The sequence below is a fragment of the Zootoca vivipara genome, chromosome 8 (assembly GCF_965207765.1).
Source record: "Zootoca vivipara chromosome 8, rZooViv2.hap1.1, whole genome shotgun sequence".
In the NCBI taxonomy this organism is placed as follows: Eukaryota; Metazoa; Chordata; class Lepidosauria; order Squamata; family Lacertidae; genus Zootoca; species Zootoca vivipara.
Genome location: NC_142591.1, coordinates 67,081,797 through 67,094,916, shown reverse-complemented (window position 1 = coordinate 67,094,916; position 13,120 = coordinate 67,081,797). Strand labels below are relative to the sequence as shown.

General features: G+C 38.3%; 1 protein-coding gene across 50 annotated transcripts in view; it reads right to left on the bottom strand.

Annotated features, from left to right (window-relative positions):
- RIMS2 (regulating synaptic membrane exocytosis 2) overlaps positions 1 to 13,120 on the bottom strand; it is a 360,961-nt gene that overhangs the window by 232,333 nt on the left and 115,508 nt on the right. The window lies entirely within an intron of this gene.

Genomic DNA, 13,120 nt, shown 5'->3' with positions numbered 1-13,120 from the left:
GGTCCATGGGGTCACGAAGAGTCGGACACGACTAAACGACTAAACAACAACAACAATACATGGCTAGTGATCTCAGTTCTCCAAGAGTCTGTCCATACATAGTCAAATGGTACATCCAGCATAAGAGGGGGGCATCAGCAGGCTTGATTTGAATATAGTTTAAAAAAGGAGCAGTATCAGTGCCTACACTGTCCCTTGCACTCCTCTGCTGAGGCACCCAGTGTTGCCTGCATGCCTCACCTGGCCACCCAGAGCAGGGTGGGAATTTGAATATGTGCAACATTCACCTTCTGAAATTATTTCCCCTAAATAGGCAAATGAGTCCTGTCCCATTTGAGTTCTAATTTCGATTTCCTGGATAAATGGTTTTAGAAGTGGGAGAATATCCAGTTTTTCACACATTTTCAAATATTTCCATTTATTCCTACTTCCTTCCAAGAGAAGAAAATAATTCCTCTTATTAATCCAGAGGGTTTGGGAAGGGTACTCACTGTGAGAGGAAACCTTGCAATGGGTCTGCCCTAATACCAGGAAGCAGCAGAAGTCAGGAGAACTTTAATACTTGTATTCAGTGGAGAACAACTGGTTAACAACTCAGCATAGCAGGTAAGTCTTACTGCACAGACAGGACTAAAGTTCCAGCTGGTTCCCACTGAGGGAACAACACCCAGAGAGAGAAGGGGAGTTTGTTGCAGACTAAGTATGTTTTTATAGAGGCAAGTCACACTCACTATATATCACAGTTCAAAATTATTGCACCCTAATAAAACTACAGAGAATACACACACCAAGTTTATCAATATCTGATACTTATTTTAATGGAAACATCTTCCTTCTGTATGTACTGAGGATTAAAAAAGACCCTTTCTCTACCAGGAAGCCTATTGAATGGAGGCAGTGTTTTCTATATGTCTAATAACTGCAACACTTTTCCTCTGAAGTAAAATTAGGCACGCTTCACTTTTATATTTCCAAAAAAAACCTTTACTTTGAACGAAACTGAGAGTACATATTACTTGCCCTAAAACCTAGAGCAATTAGCCAGACACAACAGGCAACCTAGTTCAAAGGCAGGCAATAGTGCAGCTTCTCTGTGCTGGAAATTATTGCATGATCCAATCACACCCAGTGCAGGAATAGGACAGAATTACACATCAACAATGGAAGCTGATTAGAAGGAGCCAAGGGCAGAACAATGAATTATGCACAGTTGTACTGGAAAGTCTCTTTTGCAGCTGAGCTCACATCAGCCTTACTTATTTAATTAACGTATTTCTTGTAGCACAATAGCTGTCCTCTAGCACACCTGTGTGTTCCAATACAGAGTTCTCTAATTAATACAGTATTATAAAGAAGTACTTCATCCATCCATGGTGCAATTCTATAATCATACCCCACAACTTTATACAGGAAATATCTTGTGCAGCAGGACAAAGAATATCTAAAATTCCTCTGCTTTGCCATGTCCTTCAGGTTTGAAAACACAGCAGGAGGAGGAAGGAGTTGCATGGCAGGGAATATATGGTAGGTTCCAATGAAGTCTATATAAAAAGGAGTGAGAACTAAGTGTTTGCTGTAGTACTGATTACACCAACCCCACGATACAGCAAGTGAAACACAGGGTACCATCTGAGGGAAAGGCAATTAAAAATGTTTGTGAGACTGTAAAAATGCAAAAAAGTGGAGGGGCAAAGAGACAGAGCTGAATACAGGGCTCTATTTACATCTTATCTTCTGCAGCAAAACCTGACACGTTTGCATTTGTATCGGGAAATTGGTGGGCATAGGAGGCACTTAAACATTCTCCCCCCCCCACTTTTTATTTCAGTAGGTTACCTGGAAGCCAGCTGAGGGAAAACAGGTTAAACATTACTGGAAAGGGCTTTAAAAATGGTTTGTTTATAAATATTTGTAAACCAACCTAGGATCTCATTTGATGAAGGGTAGCTTAAAAATAACATTAGTATTCAAATAAATTTATGGGAGGCAATCAATGGGTAAGCAACCCACATCTATCAGTTGACTTTTCTCTGGAATTATTACACTGCAAAGCAGACATGGGGTTAGGCAATAAAAGGCAATGCGTAGTTCCATGCCAATTTCAGCCTTGCAGGAGAAACAGCAACAAGGTTTAACACCTCCCCAATTCTCAACCCGATTCACAAGCACCATATTATTTATCTACTATGTGCAAAACAGATCCCTTTGTTTTGTAACTGCCTTCAGAAGTGACTATGACCAGATCTTGAATATCTTCCCAAAACAAGTGAGAAACCTTGATATCTGGATTGCCGTCTGTATGGAGATCATTTCTGCTTGTTTGTGATATGCCAATGTCATTAGCTATTAATGAGATGAATTCAACTTCTTGAAACTGGGCAGTACCATGCTAGACACTAATTAAGTCTGTATCACTACCAGAAATTCTGAGACCCATCATATTCTTGCCTACAACTTAGCTCTATTTCTGCCTCAGTTTCACTACTTGGCTCTCACCCAGCACAGCTATTGACTCTGTCTCTGGATTATCTCTGACTTCCTGATTCTGACCCTGCTTGACTCTTGTCCTGGCTTGTGACTGCTGCTACATATTTCAGTAACCCCTGACTCATTGGCTCTGAGCCCTACTCCTGGTGCCAGGTGGTAGCTGGAGTTCAATTACCACTGCTCCTAAAGGAGGCTTTCTATGGCCCTGACAGCTTGTCTCACTGTGTTCCATCAAGCAAGGTATTTAAAGAATAAAAGAAAAGTCAGTCAGTAGAGCCAGCAAAAGATACACACCAAAATAGCTCAATGCTGATTAAAAACCATTGTTTCACAATGGATTATGCATCACTTCTGCTCTAGCTACAGCCTAAACCAGGCATCCCCAAACTTCGGCCCTCCAGATGTTTTGGACTACAATTCCCATCTTCCCCAACCACTGGTCCTGTTAGCCAGGGATCATGGGAGTTGTAGGCCAAAACATCTGGAGGGCTGCAGTTTGGGGATGCCTGGCCTAAACTGTTTTATCTCTCCTAGCTCTGAGGAATACCATAGACTACAATAAGCTCCAGTGTCACAGCATGCAACCTAGTATGACCATGTGAATAGCTCTCCTCAGCTCAGTGTTCAAAATTTAAGTAAGGTCCTCAACAGAATCAGCAATTTTGGCTACTGGAAAATCCCCCAGAACATTCAGGAATCTATTAGATGCCATAAGTCTCCAGGGGTAGACCACTGCGGTGGAGAGGGGACTAAGGCCATAAGCACAAACGTGATCTGACTATGACCACCTTCCAATACCCAGACTATCCCCCATGTGCTCTGAGGTGAAGACCAAATAAAAGATGTGCCCCTCCCTTTATGGGACAGTCCCATAGTTGTCCTGGTGGCCATGAAGATGTGTAGTAGTCCAGGCAAGGCATCCTCAGTATGAAAATTAAAGTCACCCTGAACAGTCATCTAGGGATTCTCCCTCACCACACTTGATTCCAGCTTGGCCAGAGAGGCTGTGGTGCAGCAGGGTAGGCAATACACCAATCTGTTTCATTGTCCTAACAACAGGTACAGGCTCTCAAGGCTCACTAGAAGTGAAAGAGTTTTCTGCTAAACAGAATAGATAGACCACAGTGACTCAACTCTCCCACTGTGGATGGTGCTGCACCAAGAACGCCAGCAGGCAGGGCCAAGTCAAATCCACTCTACGCAGCTTGCCAACCTCAGTTGTATAAGCCAGGTCAGCTCCTTCATCAATAATTAAATAATGGATGAGGGTAGTCTAATTACCTGGCATTGAATAACAGCTAGGGGCCTCAATAGCCAAGTCACTAGTTACATACAAGGTAGGGCCTCGATAGCCAAGTCACTAGTTACATACAAGGTAGGATCAGTAGAAAGGATGGCCTGAAGCCATTGTTCCTCTGTTTCTCGGCTCACCATGCCATATCATACTCTCTTGGAAATAACTTGTCGCAGGATGCCCATAACCACCACCCTCACATCTCACACTGCCTGTTACACATCAGACATCATAGGCTTCACCACAATCAGAGTACAATATTTAACACAATAACCACAAAGCCAGCACACCAATGCCAACATACACAATTATCTAGCTAGCTAGCTAGCTAGCTAGCTAGTTATCCAGAATAACCAAATGAATCCAATATTGTAACCAAGAACACAACATCTAAACTTTTGTCAAATTTGTTTCCTTCAGTATCCCCCACTCACACTTTACACACTCCTTCACTCCTGTCTCTCACTCAGAAGCAACTCATCCTCTCCAGAATATTAGAGAGTGGTGTCCATACTCTCATTGCTCCCCAAGTATCACTGCTTTCAGAACCACCCTGCATGGTGTTACCTCTACAAGAGTGACATAGCAGCAGCAGCCTACTGCTCCTTTGTGGTGTCACCTTTTATAAGGCTATGGGCAAATCAGTCTGAAAAAGGCCATCTGTTTCCAGTCTTCTCCACCTCCTCTGAAGTTTTACAACAAATCAAAGCAAGTGGGTTGTGGGCAATAGGAAGGGTCAGGTGAAAGCTATAAAACACCCCAAGTTTCCCCTCCCCCATTTCTCACCACCTAGTGAAGAGTTCCAGAAGTGCCCTTCTAGGACATGGTATAGCACTCTCTATTAGCACCATGTATTTCAAGAATAAATATAAAAAGATTATTATGGTGAAATAATATGCAAACAGTGCATTGAAAATGAGGCCGTGTTAAGAGTATTCCAGTTTCATGGAATAGTTTTGAAGATAGAACTCAAAGAACCAAATAGTGCAATACTGCAGGTCTCTTAACAAATGAAAATAGTGGCAATACACTTTCAGGAATCAGAGTGACACAAGAAATAAAGTGATAAAATACAATTATTTCAACCACAACATTTTTAAAAGGATCAGACACTTTACTTGATTTCTTTTTTACAGTTTAGATACAGTTTGTTGTTGGATTTGTGGAAAGTGGACTATCCTTATAGTTTCCATAACCACTATTGTTGATTCATGGTATATTTACATTGTAAACATATAAGATGTGTGTAAAAAACAATTCATTTTGGATTTATTGGTTTGTATACAGAAACAGAAAATTGCTACGGAAATACAACACAATGACAATACTGGATATCACATTGTAACATTGTTATGAGTCAAGATAACAATGAATTTTAGAGTACAATGTTTTGTCATTCTTGTTAGCATCCTTCTGTCTCGAGAGACACAGGAGTGTGCCTCTGGGGGTGAATTCAAACAGCCGTGTTAGTGACACCAAAGTGACGCCCCGGGGCGCAAGCCTGGGCAGTGTGTATGGCGGTCTTGAGCTGCCCAGATGACAATCCCTCCTCTCGGCCTCGCTGATGTAGTCCAAAGGAAAGCAGAACAATATGTTTGGCACTAGCTTGGCTGCAAGAGTTGCCAGAAGGAGGCGTACAAGGCGCCATCCAACCGTCTTAGGGACCCATTCCGGATTAGCCTTTTCTTCTCCCAAATTAAATATTATTATTATTATTAACATAATAATTCTACAAGGGTAATCCAGTATTATTTTCTCCCCAAGGCCGAGCCAAATCACTAAACAACTGAAAAAGAAGCATGAAAATTCATAGTATAAGGCCAACCCTGTTGTATTTCTAAAGAAACATGTCTTTTTTTTAATAGAAGGGCTTGGTAAATAAGAAAACATTAAAACAAAGCTCTCTGCTGCTTCTCTGTCATGCACAGTGCCTAAGAATCATTTGACTTTTCTCAGAAACAATTAGTTGTCTTATGCCCCTCTGTGGCCAAACATGCACCTTCTCACTGTTAGCAGCAGGAATTAAAAAAAGAGATGAGAAAGAAAGCTGTTCTGGGCATTAAAGGCACTATGTTTTCATCCTCAAAGGACAACAGATGAGGTCAAATGCAAATACATAATTGGAGTTAGGTTCTGTACAGTTTGTAGCAATTTTCATCACAAAAGATACCCATTCTTACGCAATGATATGTTCATCTGAATATGCCCAAAGCACCTCTGAACTCCATTGCAGTGCAAAGAATACTGCTGCAAATAGAGCTTCTGACAACCCAATGTTAGTTCGGTTTTCATTCTTTGATGAAAGACTAGCAGTCAGAAAGACCAGTAAATATAACGAAAAATGAAGGGTTTTCTTAAAACCACTTTAATTAAAATTAAAGATTAAATAAACCAAAGCCCACAGGACATTAGCGTCTTACCAGAGAATGTCCCTATAAAACTATATTGAGGCAAATGCAGGCACTTTATTAGGACCTTGTTACAATTCATTTTGAGAAGAGAGTAAGATAATTATTCTATTTTTTCCCCTTCACCACCTTTCATTTCAATTGCAACATGGGAGACTCAAAAACAAGTTCATTCTATGTACCAGCTAAAGCAAAGACATAATTCTTCCAACAAGGGGATTTTATAATAAAATACAATGACTAAAATAAAGAATACTGTATATCCAGACTAGTGCACATTATTAGCATGTGTGTGCAATTGCCGTGGGCCTGTGAGCAAAATTGTGCTGCTTCAGCAAGATGGAGTTAGGAATGTTAGGAAAGTGACACATGTTTGAGAGTGCACAGCATACCATAACATCACATGCATGCAGGCCAGAATAGCAGTATATGCAGCAGCATTGCAGTGTAGTTAATAGAAGCAAAAGGATTAGCTATAAAAGAAAGCCCCCAGTTAAATATATAGCTAATAAAAGAAGAGCCACTCAGTAAGCTTCCTAACTGTGGAGGAGGAGGCACTTTGATAAATACTACTGCTAGCATGCAGTACGTGTGAGAAGGCAACACATATTCAGGATTCCACAAAAGACATGTGGGGGGGGGCACACTCCAGGAATATAAAATTTAATGCTACATTACCAGTGCAAAACAAGAACATGCTGGCTGCACAATTTTTGTATTAACATTTTTTATTCAGCACCTACCAAACAGCAGCTCTCTCTCTATAGTATAAAATACTAGCTACAAATAAAATCAAAACTGCCAAGGAACCCTTCCTACTTAACCAATAAAAAAATTAAAACCTACTTTCTTCTACAATTTGAATATAAATGATTTGTTAAAAGCATTTGCATGCCCCCTGTTAAATGTTCTTTTAAAAATGCAAGCTACTCATTAATTAGTTTTGAACAAAGTAACAACTAACAGCACAATCCTATGCATGTTTACTTAAAAGTAAGTCCCACAATGTCCAATTGGGCTTACTACTAGGATCATGTGCATGGGATTGCAGTCTAAATATATTTAAAGGAGAAGGGCTGCACAATCAGAAATTAAAAATGAATTTATTGCAATAGTAAGCAGAAAAAAGCAACAAATAAGATACATGTAAGTTGTTCATAATTGTTACTTTAATTCAAAACAATTTACCATCAAATCAATATGTTCTTCAGTTTATTATTGATAATAAGACAAGTGAAATAATTTATAGTTCCTTAAGTGAGAGGAAAAGAGTTACTTTCATATGTAAGTCTTTAAAAGTTTTGAACGAGTAACACTATAAAAATGCAATCACCATAACAGGCATGCATGGCTCTTCTTGTTCCTAATACTACATATATATCATTTGGGGGGGGGGACATAAGAAGAGCTTCTTCCCTATAGCATAAACTGACATCAACAAATAGCTCGGGATTCTTTGAAGAAGTAAAATAAGCCTCAGACTAAAATATAAAACTAAGTTTAAGGCCACAGTTCTTCTCTTATTAATCATTCTCATGGAATGTGCATACTGCTACATCTAAAGCTATTTTAAACATATTACAAAGATTTACAGACACAAAAAGCATAGAGAGAAAAGGAATTTGTGATTTCCCAAAAGCAAGCATGCAGCCTGCTGAGTGGGAACTGCAACAACACACATGAGCAGAAAAGAATAGGTTTGTTTGTGGGTGCCTGAGAACAGTAAGCTAGCCTGCAGGCCTTGTGATATGCACTTTAGGGGTATGCAGTGTTTTGGACTAATAATCTGTAGTTCAACCATTTTTATTTCAATTTGTGAAGTTTTGAAGAAATGACCAAAAAAAAGCCCAGGGGGGAAAAACTCTACAACTTGTGATCTTCTAAATCGAGCTATATTGCGACACCATTTATTAAAACCTGGCTGCATCATTGTGAAAGCTTATCAGTTTAATTATTGGCAATAAAAAGTGATGCAAAACTAATGGTGGGTACACAAAAGAGGAAAGTGCTAAGGACAATAATCAATAATACCATAATAGCCTTGTGATTAACAGCAGTTTGTGCTGTTTAGGGAGGAAGTGGAACATTTCCCAAAATTCTTTCAAATAAAAAAATAAAGATTCATTTGCTGTTCAGAGTACTACTTGCTCCCTATTCTAGAACACTTATGACAATGCATTGCTAATCTAAAACTACTGCTTTCTTTCTCCCTTGTTCACCTTCACACATCCTTTCAGCTAAATATTTTTTACTTGCCTCATTAAATACCTAAATATTTTTTAAAGTTCTAAATGCCATTTATGCAGGGAATGCCTACTGAATAAATGTCACAAACATACCAATTACTAGAAAATGCAGAATAGCATTAAATACATGTAAGAACCTGAAACAACCACCACTCACTTTAATCAACAAACCTTTCTTCCAATCACTTCACTAAAATAACAATGAGAACCCATAATGAAATAGTGTTCAAGACTGGTTGACCTGCTGCAAAACATAATCTAATCATTCATAATGGGTATACTTAATATGGTTATGGAAATTTGCTAAGCTCTGAAATAACCTCTTTCCCTCCCAAGGATATTCCTTCTGCATATTTTTGCAAAACGTATGCAGGACTGCTAATTTACACCCTATAGCAAATTATTTACGGTCAAGTGGTCACAGCCTTGTGCATTGCCATATTCAAACAGCAATGATTTTGCCTCACAAATATTCCATGAATATTTCATAAGTGTATGGGATCTATACTTACTGCTGCCTATCTGATCATGCTAGTTAAAGTGTTTCAGAATGTACCCACATTGCAGCTTGCACATTTTTATTGCAGTAATGCAGTCATATAATTCCTGCATAAAAAGTTTAATTTAAATACATTATGCAAAGCAACAGATAACTAATGAAAGACTAATTTCTGCTATACACATCTTAATATTTCAAGGTCTGATTATGTGCAATTACTAACTGAAAAGCAAGCACATGCACATACTGCTGTCATGAACGTTCCAGTGCTGAAGGGGGAAATGCTACATTCTTACTTACCTAGCATTATCCAACGTTTGTGCAAAAATATCATTTTGTAAAATATTTGGAGGAGAGGAGAAAACTCCATGAAAATGAGATAATACAGAATTGCAGACCTGGCGCAATGTCTCAAATTGCATTTTTCTCTCTTCCCTTCTATTCCTCCTTACCACCTGTGCAAAAACTCATCTGTTTTGCAGTCACCATCAAATGCAGACATGCCAATCAAGTTCCATATTTCTCCTGATTTCGATAAAAACTGTGACTAAATGAGCAAGGGTTGATAGTTAATTGTACAGTCATTATTCTTTTAATTCAATCGTGGAAGATTTAGCACCCGCACTGTTTTCTCTTCACGGTAGCAAGAATTCCAAACAGCAGTGAGCTTTCTGGGCATTCCCAACTGAAGTGTGAAGCTGAGCTGCTTTCATGTACTCTACTCATATTTCTCTAAGCCTCTTAAAAACACGCAGTGAATAGATGCTGTCGTCAGGAGTTTCTGCACATCTGGCTGCCAGCAATAAAATCTCAGAAGTAATAAAAACGAGGACAAGGCATCTTCACACAGTTACTACAGCCTGAGAGGAGGAGGAGGAAAGGGGAGGATTTCTGCAGCTTCTCCTCCTCCTTTCCTCTCCTGTAAAAATGACTAACACCAATGACAGCGTACATAGGTCTCCCCCTCCCAGCAGAACAAGGCAGAAAGACCCCTCTAAAAATAGCAACCATATTCTTCAAATGATAACATGTAGCAATGAGAATGTAACAATAGGTTCTTTGTCTTCACATTTTGAAAAGCTGCATCATATCTTGCATAAGATAAAAGGCAATTCTGTCCTTTGCCAGTTTAATTTATTCTCCGTAGACAGCTAAAAGTACAGCACACAGCCTACTCTTCATTATTGTTCTATTACTTACTGCACATACTGTGCTCCAAGCATTGAAACAATGATTTATCACACAGATTTTCAAATTCTCCCAAAATAATTTGCCACTTAAATATACTGTGGGTTCCAAAAGCTCCAAAAGCAGAAACCTGCAGCAGATTTTGGATGCTTGCTGCATTCTGTTCACTAATGTTAACAGCAATCAAACCAATCAAGTACTCTGTACCAGTCTATCCGCTTAGCAAACTATAGGATTGTAGACCTATCACTCCAATACATGTACAGTGCAGCAAGGCAGTGACTTGCCTGCAAGACTATTCATCTAATGGAACACAGTTAAAGGTTTTGTAGTGTAGTGTGCACAGCAGAGAAAATCTAAAATACAACCATCCATGAATACAAATTATCATTCCACTGCTATTCACTCTTCTTCTGGATCAAATCGAAGCTTATATATGCTATCACTATCATAGGGGAGTATGCCAATTAATAAGATTTGCCTTATAATATTAAATACTGCATGCTGAAAATCAGATATTCTATCAGCCACTTGGAAACTCCCTATATAAAATAAAATACAGTGAGGGCTATTATGAAAGCCTGTGCACTGAAAGCAATTTTAGCCCCTAAGGAGAAAGGAATAAGCAGGTTTACAGCTAATTAAGGAAGTGCACTGATAGGCTCAAAAGGGAACCCCTGCAGAGCCAAATGAATGACAGCCACAATGCTCAGTGCAGAGTGAATATGGAAAGATGAGGGAAACACAGAAGAAACAGGAATACTCAGACCATGAAAAATAAGGTATTTACACTAAAACATGTTAAATAATATATAATGTCAACATTAATCAGTTAACTAAAAGAACTAAGTTATCAATTTGATTTTCTAGCAGCATGCTTTAGTGAGTCATGCTCATATTTACCAGATGAAGGTTTGTCAAATAAAAAGTGAGCAGGCCTGAAGTAGAGTTTTATTTGGCTCTTGTAGAGGATCAACACCATGTTTTAGGTAAGCTTGCATTATCTCATAATGATACTGAAGCGAGGCAATTTAAATGTTCAATACCATTGCCAACGTTATTAGCATTCAAGCACATGGCAGGTAGTTCCATTTTGGTAGTGTTCAAACATTCCTTATTAAAAAGTAACCACATATTTTCTTAAAATTCCCCAATAATAAGTTGATCAGATACCCATCTGCAGCAGGAGAGGAGTAGCAGCTGGGACAACAGCAGAGCATGATAGACTTTGACCACAGAGAAGTCATAGTGATCTAATGTCTACATGAAGTCACTAGTAGAGATCATTGGGTGTTGTAGTTTATTGTCTTTTAATTTTTTAATGTTTTACATCATCATTGTTGATTTTTATCAGTAATTTTATTGCTTTACCTATTTTTTGCAAACTGTTCTGAGGTTTGGTTTGTTTTTGTGTTTTTTTACAATCCCACAGGAACAAATTTTATGAAATTTAAATAAATAAAGATAGATTGAGGTCAGATTTTTAATTGTTTTAAGTTCCCATTAAATCAATAGGACTTTAGTCATGACTAACTTTTCATATAGATTTCAATGGGAACCAAGTGCAACTAGTCTGGCTCCAATCCAAAGTTTCACACTGGGGACTCACAGAAATATTATTGTATTGCTATTTGTTGTTAGATGTGAATAAATTTAAATATCAAATAGACAACAGATTTAAATATGATCAATTAACAAATATCTGCATACTGCAGGGATGGTTTAAGTGTGGCTCAAGAGACATACTGAGACTCACAAATCATTCAGTGCAATTCCAGGGCAATTTCAGAAAGCAAGTCTAACATAGCGGCCTCTTTTTTCCCTCCTTACTCTCCCATTCAAATATTGGTGAACAAGGCAAAACCAAAGAAGGAATTGAAGAGATATATGGAGGATGCAAAGTAGCTGGACTCTGGGGAAGAGAAGCAAGACTATTCTGGCTAGAAGAGAAAAAAATGGAGCTACGGTACAGTTGGGCAAGAAGAACTGATAATTAAAAGAGTTATTGGGGTGGGATGGAAAAATAACATAAGAGTGAAATGTTTTTTGGACAAAGGAGCAACAGCAAAAAGACTCATATTAACATTTTTGTACAGGTCTATAAAATTTGGCCAGTCTTATTAATCAGTTGCTACCAGAAAGAAAAGACAATTCTTAAAAGCTACCTAAAAATACATTCTTCCTTTTACATTTTCTGAGGTTACAATTGTTACTAGCCTACAAGAACACAATAGAAAGATGGCTGTGTTTACCCAAAGTTAATTGGAAATTGATTTGGTAAGATGAGTGCTCAACCTAACTATTCTACTTTCAAAAGCCACTTTAGGATTTTAAAGCTTAACTGTTTTGTTTGAAATTATCCCAACCCTATTGCATGAGATTTTAGATTACACACATGTATTTAGTTGAATTTCAGGGCACACAGTCCTATACAGAGAAGTTTTTCTAAGGAACAAAGTTGAGGTAAGAAGACTTTAAAGACGAAACCAGTAGGAGGTTTGTCTAGTGATTTGTTATAAAATTTGGATCTAAAATATATGTACAGTATTGTAAATTGATATACAAAATTATTGAGAAGTCATCCAGGTAGTGAAAACAGATTAAAGTTAATTTGGCCACTTCTGGGCATCAGTATATACTGGTGTAGTACATATATTCATTACTTGTAAGACCAACTCATTCAGTTCAATGGCAGAGCCAAAAGTTCTAGGTTCAATACCTGATATTTTTAAAAATCAGGTAGCAGGTGATGTGAAAGACTCCTGGTGGAGACAACGAAGAACAACTAATCGATTGAGATTAGATGATATTGGGCTAGGTCGACAAATATTCTCACTTGGTATAGAGCAGATTACTTTGTATCTGATCAAAGTTCCTCCATCAAATGGCTGAAATCCTCAATCACTCAAGAGTTGTTTCTAGATTCAGGTAGGTGGCTGTGTTGGTCTCACGCAGTCAAAATAAATAAAAAATTGTCCAGTAGCAGGTATCTGAAGAA